This window comes from Lolium rigidum, chromosome 2 (assembly GCF_022539505.1).
Source record: "Lolium rigidum isolate FL_2022 chromosome 2, APGP_CSIRO_Lrig_0.1, whole genome shotgun sequence".
In the NCBI taxonomy this organism is placed as follows: domain Eukaryota; kingdom Viridiplantae; phylum Streptophyta; class Magnoliopsida; order Poales; family Poaceae; genus Lolium; species Lolium rigidum.
The window spans coordinates 141,052,192-141,063,227 of NC_061509.1; the positions used below are offsets into that span (position 1 = coordinate 141,052,192).

Below are 11,036 nucleotides of genomic sequence, written 5' to 3' on the forward strand. Positions count from 1 at the left end.
ACAATGTGGACCAACTCTAACTCCGAACCAAGCGTTGCGGAGACAAGCGAAATGCCACAGCGCCTTGACATGGGAGATTCCCCCCTCACATTTCATCGACAAAGTAACGCGAGTTAGAACACAAGAAACAGCGATTAGAATCCCCTGAAACACATACCCACATGTACAACTGATAGCGTGCAAAAATTGCAGGCAGGCGTCCGTTAGCAGGGAGATTTGTGATGGATTTTGTGTGTGCTCCGGTATTCAGTTTAAATCTAAGCTAAATACCGAAGCACACACACAAAATACCTCTAATCCAAGCTGGCCCTAAACAAAGCTCCACAAACTGTGCTTCATGGATGTTCAGGGTGCGTCAGGTGAATCTCTTAGGCAGTCATGCTTATATTCAGGCTGTTTCTCATTGTTCTTCTCCCAACCCCCATATTGCCCTTTGTCATCATAGCAACAAACTCCCCATAATCAATGCGACCATCCTGGTGGAAATAAAATAAAAGAAAATAAGGGCAGTTAGATCAAAGAATATAATCACAAACATTTTGATTAAATATGTCTTGAAGCAGCACCACAAACTACAGTAGGCTTAGAAATTACAGTAACAAATTAACACTATATACTTATATATCATTTCACACTAAAAACGTATATATCAATCCCAAACTCTAACAAAGAATATATGATAGTTTATGCAGGACAGATGATTAAGATTCAGTATATCTCTATCCTACTTCATGTGTGGGTTACAAGAAACTAACAGACTATTATGAGTTCAGATGTTTAGCTCTTGAGCTCCAGTAAGCTTTTGAACTCAAAAAGGTAAACTTATGTGTTCTTTCGGGGACGAATTTTTGGAAGTCTCTATTCGTGCTTGATAGCTACGGGTATGAGTACATCTGTACATAATGCAAATACACTATGTGTGGCCCAAATGTAGCGGCCTTTGAGCCACACACACACACATACAAAAAGCACACTCAACCCAATAATTTATCAGACAAAAAAAAGTTAACACGTGCATGTTAGAATACACTATAAGCCCGCTAAAGTTCAAGGGGACATATTTTCAAACATGGCCTGCACAAAAAACTGTTCATCTAAAATAGGGAACAGTGGCTGCACTATTTATAATTATAGATCGTCACATTTTCATTGTTAGTGTGCAACTCCATTTTGAAAAAAAAAAACTGTTTATGTACAACTCGTGAAATTATCATTTCCGATGAAATTGTCCTTATCCATAGTGTATTCGCACATGTACATGAGATGTTTAAAAAAAGAGCTCACTGAAGCCTACTACAAGCATAAATTTACTTACATTATCCTGGTCAGCTTCTATTATGACGTCATCAAGAAAAGCATCTGGCATGTTATGCTCTTTGCAAGCTTGCTGGAGTTCATCCACTGTAATGTAACCACTACCATCCTTGTCAAAATAAGAAAAGGCCGCCACTAGATGCTCCTCGCGCTCTAGTTTATTGAGATGCAATGTAGCAGCAATAAATTCTATATAATCAATGGTCCCACTGTTGTCCACATCCGCCTGAAGTTAATCAAATGAAACCAAAAGAACATGTAAGGTTAGTGTAGGTTACTCCTTTTAGGAGTGATTCTAAAATCCTACACCATAAACAAATGCTGAGTATAAAAGAGAGATGGTAAATTGGTTTACAGAACAGTGGTAGTGCCAGGACCTGGGAACTGTTGTTTCACTACCTAAAATTTCCAGAGCATAATCATGTGTAACATCTGAAGAAAAAAAACGGTCTTCAGGAAAGATTTGGGGTCGAGCCACCACTGAGACAATATTGGACTGAAGATGAGTCATTCACAGGCACATAAGCACATGTTTGTTCGGGAAAAAACAGATTTCAAAGAAAAATAAGTTTTGGCTGTAAAATGCCTGAAACATATATATGGTTCCCATATGGATTGGGAGATCACAAGACAAACAGAGTAAACATAAAATAAGAAAAGTATGGTCAACTTCAAAATTCTGGAATACATCACTTAAATGAATTAGTTTTGTGTCAACAAAGACGCTTATATTCAATTCATTCAAGCTGATAATAGTTTTCTAAAGTTGCAAACTATTGCAAAACTGGGGAAGCAGAACGGCATTGCATGTTTCCTAATTCCTATTCAGCTGACAGGTCCAAAAATAGGATGAAATATGAATATGCAGGAACCAAGTGGCCAAATATTAAGGGCCTTTCATATTCACAAGCTAAAGATGCCCCACAAAGGTACATATAAGATGCCCCATAGAGGAACTAAAAACAAACAGGAAAGGGACCTAGGCTAGCAACAAGTTCAACTTACCGCTTCCATAAGATCACGAATCTCAGTATCTTTTAGTGTTGAACCATATTTTCTCATGCCTTCTTTCAGCTCATCGTATGTAATTGCACCGCTGTGGTCGGTGTCCATTGCCTCAAACATTTCTTTTAATCCTGCAATCTCCTCCTCTGATAGGCTCTCAGCAATTACCTGGTAGAATAAACACAAATCCTCTATTAATACTAAACTAAGCAAACTTCCCCATAAGACAATAAAATGGAGTGAATTAAGAGTTGCACTGCAGATTACTAAGTATACTATAGAAAAGGAAGTAAATAACGGGCAGACTGGTAATTTGGGGGTAACATCAGTACATCAGTTATCTCGGAAAATATTATAACGCCTATAAACAAGGGGATCCAATTGAAGTCTACAAAAAGTTAATCATGTTAAGAAGAGTAATCAGAAGTTTTTGCCATGTAATGCATTAGAAAGACTAGTCTACAAACGGAAATGCAATTCGGGTCATAGGTGCATATGAACCCATTATGTGAAAACACAATTCAAAATGTCAAAAAATTCTGAAATAAAATTTCACATGTATATTTAGACATTCCATGTTACCACACAAATTTTTGGAAAAAAAGAACATTTTTTGTGTCCCGTGTAAAAAAGACAAATTTTGATGCTTTAACAGAACTATTCACTAAACAAATTTTTTGTCTTTTGTACACAAGCCATGTAAAATGTTTGTTTTCCCCGAAAACTTGTGTGAGAACATAGAATGTGCACGTGTACACGTGAAATTTTATTTCCGATTTTTTCAACATTTTTGAGAAAAAATATTTTTTTCATATGCACCTACGAGCCAAAACACCACCTCCGTCTACAAAAGGCAATTATAATGGTAAAAGTAACACAGGGTGAGAAGAAGCAATGAACATTATAGAGAGTAGAAGCGAATCAGCGAATGGACATAATTTTATCATGTGCATGATAATTTACTACGACAATGGTAAAATAACGACAGAAAAAGGTCAAGGTACTCACTCGCAAAGCCATCCTCTTCAACTTATTCATTGCCGAGAACTGCTTAATGCGAGAAAGGACAGCCGGATCCAGTGGCCGATCAGGAGCAACTCCATGATCACAAATCCAAGGATGACCTGAACAAGAAAATGATTCTTTTATATACGATTTAAACTTGTAAATGTGTTGTGCTGTACAAATATTTCTTAAACTGCTATAAATATATATTTTATGGTTCTACAGTTTTTACATTTCCCTTTTGACCAAACATGAGCTGATTGGTACATATCTGAGAACAATAAAAATCCCAAATGGAAGATTTCTAGAAATTTAGGCTTTCATGAGTTGGCAGGAGAAATCGATCCTCTCAAACTAATCTTATTTCTTAAGAATAAGAGCAATGTAGTGCTTGAGCAGATATTTTTGTATCAAGGCATTACAAGAAAATAAAGTAAAATCATTCATTGCAGTTACAGCATACTTCTATTTGCACCACGTAGAAAAATTTATTCAGCCAAGCACCTGAACTAATGGAGGAGAAAAAATAGCTCGAGTATTGGTGAAAGTAACTAACATAAAACTTGGTGTGCTGTTAGACGTTCTGCTGGGTGAGGATTCAACATTCTTGTTATAAGATCCTTCGCACTGTCAGAAATCACAGACCAGGGATCACAATCAAAATCAATTTCGCCTTTCAATACTGCATCGAAAATTCCCTGCTGTGTCTCTGCAACAAGTACATTCAGAAAAAATCAAAATATGAAAGCAGTAAAAAGTTAGTAACCATTTCCAAAATTTATAGGAGTAACGAAATGAAACATAAAGCTGTACCTGCCCAAAATGGCGGTACACCACTCAGTAGTATGTAAAGAATTACACCAGCGGTCCATACATCAGCTTCTGGTCCATAACGTTTGCGCAGCACCTCTGGAGCAACGTAGTAAGGACTTCCAACAACATCAGTGAAAACTTGACCTACAAAGTAATAAAACAAAAGAAAAGGAATTGCTCATAAGAATATTATGAATCAAATGAATACAAGAACTGGTCCATAACATGTACTACTACAGTGCATTACTTAACCGAATACAGCAACAGCCTATAATAAAGTGAACGGGTACGTCAAGAGAAAGGAGGGCCACATCCTATTGGTTGCTTCTTGACCATTCAAATGAAATGGTTGCTTCTGAAAGCCACATTAAAAGCTGAAGAAAACTCTGAACATTAGTAACACTGAAGCCTGAAGTGACTGACCAGGCTTAAAGAAGACGGAAAGGCCAAAATCGATGGCCTTAAGCGACATGTCGTCATCCTTGTTGGCCAGCAGGAAGTTTTCAGGCTTGAGATCCCTGTGCATGACCCCGAGCGAGTGGCAGGCCTCGACGACTCCTACGACGATGCGCGTGAGGTCGGCCGCCTTGCGCTCGCTGTAATGCCCGCGCTGTATGATCCGGTCGAACAGCTCGCCGCCCGCGCAGAGCTCCATGACAATGTGGACGTATACCTGGTCCTCGTAGGCGCCCTTGATGGCGACGACGTTCTGGTGGCCGGCGAGGTGGTGCATGATCTGGATCTCGCGGCGCACGTCCTCGACGTCCTCCCTGGTGATGAGCTTGCGCTTGCCGATGGACTTGCAGGCGTAGTCCGCCCCCGTGGCGCGGTCGGTGCAGAGGTAGGTGGTGCCGAACTGGCCCTGCCCGAGCTTGCGGCCGAGGAGGTAGTGGTCGTGGAGGCTCGGGGTGGGGTGGCCGAGCACGTTGGCCGTCAGCTCCGCGGGGGCGAGGGAGCCCCGGCGCATGCCGGAGGCGGGAGGCGGCGCGGCCGCATCCGCCGCCGCCGCCGGGCGCGAGGGCCGCTTGCCTGCCGGCGTGTCGGCATCGGCGGCGGCGACGAGCGCGTACTCCGGGTCGCGGCGCTGCGACGCGCCGCGGAAGCTGGAGAAGTACTGGGATCTAAGGGTGGCGCCGCACGTGTTGCCCATCGATCACGCCGGCGGGCCTCGGGGGCGACGCGCGCGAGGCGATCACTCTCGCATCTAGCGGTGCCAACGATGAGATTTAGGGGCCGGGCGGAGCTGCCGGCGGCGCGGGCGATAGAGGCTGGGATTGCGAGCTGGAATGGGCGGACGCGGCGAGGTCTCGGGTCAGAGTTGCGGCGACTTTTGGAGCTTGGAAGAGTGAGCTGGAGGAAGCGGCGGCGACTTCACGGCGGGCGGCCTGCCCACGTTTGCGGAAAGCGGAGCGGAAGTTGCCGCAGTTGCAGCCTTTCCCTGCTCTGCGTTTCCGTTGAATCAGGGCGGAAAGATCGCACGGACTGGATATCGGTTAATTGGCCCTGTCAGGTGCTGCGACCGGCGACCGGCGCACGCAAACGATCCAGTCGTGCAGGAAATGTTGGCAACTTTTTATTCAGACATAATCTGCTTCTAGGAAAACCTGCTAATCTGTGTCTCAGAGAAATTACAGTCCTCTTTCTCACACATGGTCCCTAGAGCATCTTCAATATCATTGCTATATTTTAAATTGCTAAACTTGGTATAGAAAGAATAGAAATAATGTTAAGCAATTTTTTTTAAAAAAAAAACTGCTTGCTAGCCTTACTTCTTTTGTGCATATATATGTAGTCTAATCACCCTACTCGATAATAAATTTAAATTAAGTAAATTGAATCCCAAAAATAAGAAATAGGTAGTACATAATTATTACATCAAAATGTCCATCGATGAAACGAGTAGTTTCAACGAAGCAAATCACAAAATTTATATAAACCGAAACAGGAAACATGGCAAATCAAGTGTGAGAACTGAGTTCTAGCTCAGTGGCAAGGCAAGCGAGTGCGCAGCCAGCCACCCGGGTTCGATTGCCCCATGCGCGATAATTTCGCTGCAGGAGCGAATAAACCGGGAAAGTCTCATCCTACCTAACAACGTATAGCCAAGGGAGGGATCATTCCCCCGTTGGTCAACGTTTTTTTAAGTGTGTTGTTGACCACTCCATTTCCACTCCTCCTCAACCAAATCTTCTTTTAAGTTGCTGATGAGTATTTGAGGACGTGGTTGATTCGGTCTTCTCTCGAATCAATGAAATCATAACGATGGTCTAAGTCCTTGTCACGCTACTCATTCTCGATGACCATACTGTGCAGTATGACAAGAGCCATCATGATCCTCCCCTACTATTTTGGGATGCGTCGGACAAAAAAATGTTCCTAGCTCGTTCTTCAAGCTCGTTTTTCGTCCGGCGCGGCCCGATACCCTGAGTCCGTCCCCGCTACACAGGGGACGCTCCGGAGACGCCAGATACACCGAAAAGCGAGGCGGTGAGTGGAGGGACCGACGCGTTAGCGACACATTGAATTTTAACCTAACCGTCGCCTACCTCGCGACGGAAGTTATTGGCGCGCAGCGACGGTGCAGTTCCTGCAGAGGCGCAGCGAATCGTCTCGTCGCGCTTAGCTCTGCGTGCCGGCGTTAATGAGCGCCACCGCTCCCCCGCCTCCCTCCAGCCTATAAAAAGGGCCGCCTCTCATCGTCCCTCTCACACACAAACCCTAGCGCCTCTCTCCCCAACCCTAGCCGCCACCATCTCAAGAGTCGACGCCATGGTTGGTAGAGGCGCAGGCCAAGCTCGCAGCCGTGGTCGTGGCTGCGCAGAGCTGCACGCTCGCCGTCGCCTGCGACGCCGTCGTCTGCATCGTCAGACATGCAGGACGAGGAGGGGCCCGTGCTGATCGAGTTCGTCGTCGTCCTCAAGGGTGACCCACAAGCCATCCAGAGGTTGCCGGACACCTTCGCCGACTTCGTCGCCGAAGATGGGTGCCCAGGCTCGTTGCATCTGCGGGAGGCTGCCTGCGGCTACTGCCGGTGGATCGTCGACGTGATCTACGACGCGCACGGCAAGATGTACCTCCACATCGGCTGAGATAGGTTCGCGCGCTACCACCGTCTCCAAGCCGGCTTCGTGATCGTGTTCTCCTACTTTGGCGACAGGGACATGAGCGTCAAGGTGTTCGACGATACGCGATGCCGCCGACACTACCGTGGCGACAGCGCCGAGGAGGACGACGAATGACGAGTGTTGTTTCTTCGCAACGAAAATATGCACGGAGATTTCTGGTTGTTCTTCCTCAGAAGAACCAACAGGGGCAGCCTCACCAGCTGGATTTTCCAGTTTGGGTGACTGGGTGTGCCCTCGAGGGTTCTTTCTTGGTAGCGAACACACGTAACCTTCGATGCCCTGCCTAGTTAGGTTTAGTTATTTTACAATGTTTTATATTTGTGTCAACCATGGTTCAAACTATGTATTAGTTTGTGTAAAACCATGTTCCAAATTATGTCTTCGTGTAAACCATGTTCCCAATTATGTATTAGTTTTTGAAATATTTCTTCTCTTTATTGAAATAAAAATACAAAAAAAAACAAACAAAAAATTAATTATTGGGGCGGCATTTGGGGGACGCGGCTGGAGAGCGACGTCCCCTAAACACGGGACGAACGAAACACATCCCCCAAACGCTCAATTCGGCACCGTTTCGGGGAACTGTTTGGGGGGACGCGACTGAAGATGCTCTCATGCTCGATGACCATACTGTGCAATCTCACAAGAGCCATCATGATCCTCCCCTACTACTTTTTGATCCCAAAATTGAGTTGGACTACGCACAGTAGTTGGACTACGCACAGTAGCTAACTGGGATTGCAAAATCTCAAATGCCATATCCACGTCTTTTCTGGCAGCAGACTCAGCACTATGAAAATGAGATTGTTTCTTACCTTGGTGTTCCCGAATGGGTTTGATTGTCCACTATGGGTATATTCCATTGATAAGATAGTAGTCCTTGTTGTACTTATGTCTATTGAGCTCAAACTTCACCTTCAATGATTCTCCCATGGCTAAGTTTGCAAAAAGAGGTGATTACTTGGGCACATTTATATCATTGCAAGATCCAAGCATACCGAAATGTGCATGCCAAATCATGTATCTAGATCTGCAACAGCCTCAAGTATAACGGTTAGATCCTTGGCATGGCACGTGAAACGTTTGTGCCATGCCATGTGGCAGTTCTTCCACTTGGAGTGCATAAAATCAATGGAGCATAGCATCCTTGGAAACCACCTGGCGTAACCTTGCGGCGTTCATCTCCAACAACCTCGTAGTGTCTTAAACTGACAATGGATTAACTTGTCAATGTCTACAAGTTGTAGACTTGTGTTTCGCGGAAGTAGAGGGCAAGTAGATCTCGAAGGTTTCAGCCGAAAAAGTGCTCGACTGCTAAAAGCTAGGGTTGTATTGATAATAAGATCGATCCTTTCTTTGTCCCTCGACTTCGCCTTATATAGGAGGTGGAGCCGAGGATTTCGTATTACACAAGTTACAAAACGCTGGGAGACTCTTTGAATTCGTTCCGTGAAGTTACAAGTCTCTTTATTTCTAATCTATCTCTATTTACCATAGTCGATGCTTTAGTGGGCTTCCGGGCTTTATGAACTTAGGATCGTGGGCCTTCAGTAAACCCCGGGTACCATCTTCGGCAGGCCCATCCGGGATGCCTATGTCAGTAGCCTCCGAGATTTTGCTTGAATCGTAGAGTCGAGTAAAATCTCCATCATAAAATTCATCCATAAATTCTTCAAGTTATTTATAAACAATTTATTCGAGATATATATCTTGTACATGGATAATGGTAGATGGGGCTGGTTCATCTAACGGATCAGGTACCAGTTAACTGCTCTTGTGGGAAACCCGCAAAAACCTACTTCAAGGTCAAGTCCATGGACATGACCCCGGAATACTAGCGTAATTCGTCATGTGCCGCTTCACGACTTAATCATGAATCGAATCCCAGTCATATTTATAAAATCCACAGCGCGTCCACTGGGAATATTTTCTTCGCATATGTTGATACGGAAAAAAGTAGCAGAGCGCATTCGGGTGCGATACCACGCCACACAGGACAGAACCCGGGGTCTTACCTTCGTAAAGTTTTACGACATCTAGAGGTTTTATCGCGGCAGACGCGCTCTAGGAATATATTGTAGAGTACCTTTACCGGCTGTTGGAATAGCCAATTTTGTCGAGTCATATAATGATAATATCTTGATTCTCCCGATGGGAGTACACGACGAGTTATATGTAACTCGAAGGTGTATGACGACAATCATTCTCCATGTATTTTGTCTGCCAATCTTTTCCTCTGCATATTCTATCGGGTGCGCGACCAGCGCTCCCGATGGGAGTAGCCCCCGAGGCTACAGCCGAGTATTTATACTAAGTTGTATGCTCAACTTGTATTGTTGCTTCCCTCTATATTTTAAAAGCACGACTTCTGTTCCACCTTTAACTTATCGGGTGCGCGACCAGCGCTCCCGATGGGAGTAGTCCCCGAGGCTACAGTCGAGTATTTATACTTGGCTGTAGGCTCTACTTTCGTCTTCTTTGAACAACCATATATTTCTGTCCTTCATATTATCCTCTTATCAGAAGTACGAATGATACTCCTGATAAGAGTAGCCCCCGAGCATTTGAACAAATACTTGTATTTGATCAAAGGCTCCTGAAGTTATTTTGTTTGGACCATCGACATTTCCCTGTCGCTATTTTTTCCAAAGAAGGCCAGTAGATATTTTCCGTATGGCGACGTCATGGCTGACGATGGCCACGAACTTTGTATTGGGAAGGCAAGAATTCTGCCATTTCTCTGATCTGTGGGCCCAAAACTCTGCGCCGTTGACACGTTGCGCAACTGGGGGATACACGTTGATACGTCTCCGACGTATCGATAATTTCTTATGTTCCATGCCACATTATTGATGATATCTACATGTTTTATGCATACTTTATGTCATATTTATGCATTTTCCGGCACTAACCTATTAACGAGATGCCGAAGAGCCGATTCTTTGTTTTACTGTCTGTTTTTGGTTTCAGAAATCCTACAATGGAAATATTCTCGGAATTGGACGAAATCAACGCCCAGGGGCCTATTTTTACACGAAGCTTCCAGAAGACCGAAGGAGTCACGAAGTGGGGCCACGAGGCGCCGCCACAACAGGGCGGCGCGGCCAGCATAGGGCCCGCGTGGCCCTGTTGTGTGGGGCCCCCGTGAAGCCTCCTGACCTGCCCTTCCGCCTACTTAAAGCCTCCGTCGCGAAACCCCCAGTACCGAGAGCCACGATACGGAAAACCTTACTGAGACGCCGCCGCCGCCAATCCCATCTCGGGGGATTCAGGAGATCGCCTCCGGCACCCTGCCGGAGAGGGAAATCATCTCCCGGAGGACTCTTCACCGCCATGATCGCCTCCGGAGTGATGAGTGAGTAGTTCACCCCTGGACTATGGGTCCATAGCAGTAGCTAGATGGTCGTCTTCTCCTTATGTGCTTCATTGTTGGATCTTGTGAGCTGCCTAACATGATCAAGATCATCTATCTGTAATGCTATATGTTGTGTTTGTCGGGATCCGATGGATAGATAATACTATGTTATGTTGATTATCAATCTATTACCTATGTGTTGTTTATGATCTTGCATGCTCTCCGTTATTAGTAGAGGCTCGGCCAAGTTTTTGCTCTTAACTCCAAGAGGGAGTATTTATGCTCGATAGTGGGTTCATGCCTCCATTAAATCTGGGATAGTGACAGAAAGTTCTAAGGTTGTGGATGTGCTGTTGCCACTAGGGATAAAACATTGATGCTATGTCCGAGGATGTAGTTATTGATTACATTACGCACCA

General features: G+C 44.8%; 1 pseudogene; it reads right to left on the reverse strand.

The window, feature by feature from the left end:
* Nucleotides 1–335: 335 nt before the first annotated feature.
* Nucleotides 336–5,287, reverse strand: LOC124690178 (annotated as a pseudogene).
* Nucleotides 5,288–11,036: the final 5,749 nt, after the last annotated feature.